We start from the raw sequence: 680 nt of genomic DNA, 5'->3' as shown, positions 1-680 counted from the left end.
GTGAGGTCCTCGAGGGGCTGCGGGGGCACCCATGGGTGGGGGGGGGTGTCCTTTGGGTGCTGATGGGGTCCTTGAGGTCCCGATGGTCTCTATGAGGTCCTATGGTCTCTATGAGGGTGTGATGGGCTCTGTGAGGTTCTATGGGCTCCAAGGGGTTTCTTTGGGTCCTGATCGTCTCCATGAGGTCCTATGGTCCCCGTGAGGTCCCATGGTCTCCGTGGCTCTCCATAGGGTCCTATGGTCTCCATCGGGTCCTATGGACTCCATTGGGTCCTAGGGGCTCCATGGGGTCCTGATGGGTTCTTTGAGGTCCTGATGGTCTCCATAAGGTCCTATGGTCTCTATGGCTCTCCATGAGGTCCTTAACCGGGCTCCAGCGGGTCCTATGGGCTCCAAGGGGTTCCTTTGGGTCCTGATGGTCTCCGTGGTTCTCCATGAGGTCCTATGGTTTCCATGGCTCTCCATGAGCTCCTGTGCTCTCCATGAGTTCTTATGGCCCCCATGAGGCCCTATGGTTCTCCATGAGGTTCTATGGCTCTCCATGATGTCTTATGGTCTCCATAAGGTCCTATGGCTCTCCATGAGTTCTTATGCCCCCCCCATGAGGCCCTATGGCTCTCCATGAGGTCCTATGGTCTCTATGGCTCTCCATGAGCTCCTATGGTCTCCATGACTCTCCC

At 56.9% G+C, this 680-nt stretch overlaps 1 protein-coding gene across 1 annotated transcript in view; it reads left to right on the top strand.

The window, feature by feature from the left end:
* PSMC4 (proteasome (prosome, macropain) 26S subunit, ATPase, 4) overlaps nucleotides 1–680 on the top strand; it is a gene marked incomplete at its 3' end in the record, with an annotated part of 3,058 nt that overhangs the window by 1,533 nt on the left and 845 nt on the right. The gene's annotated exons all lie outside the window — the stretch shown is intronic.

This window comes from Nestor notabilis, unplaced genomic scaffold (genome assembly GCF_000696875.1).
Source record: "Nestor notabilis isolate BGI_N333 unplaced genomic scaffold, ASM69687v1 scaffold8564, whole genome shotgun sequence".
Lineage (NCBI taxonomy): Eukaryota > Metazoa > Chordata > Aves > Psittaciformes > Psittacidae > Nestor > Nestor notabilis.
Note: the sequence above shows the minus strand (reverse complement) of the source record. Positions and strands in the feature narration are given on the sequence as shown.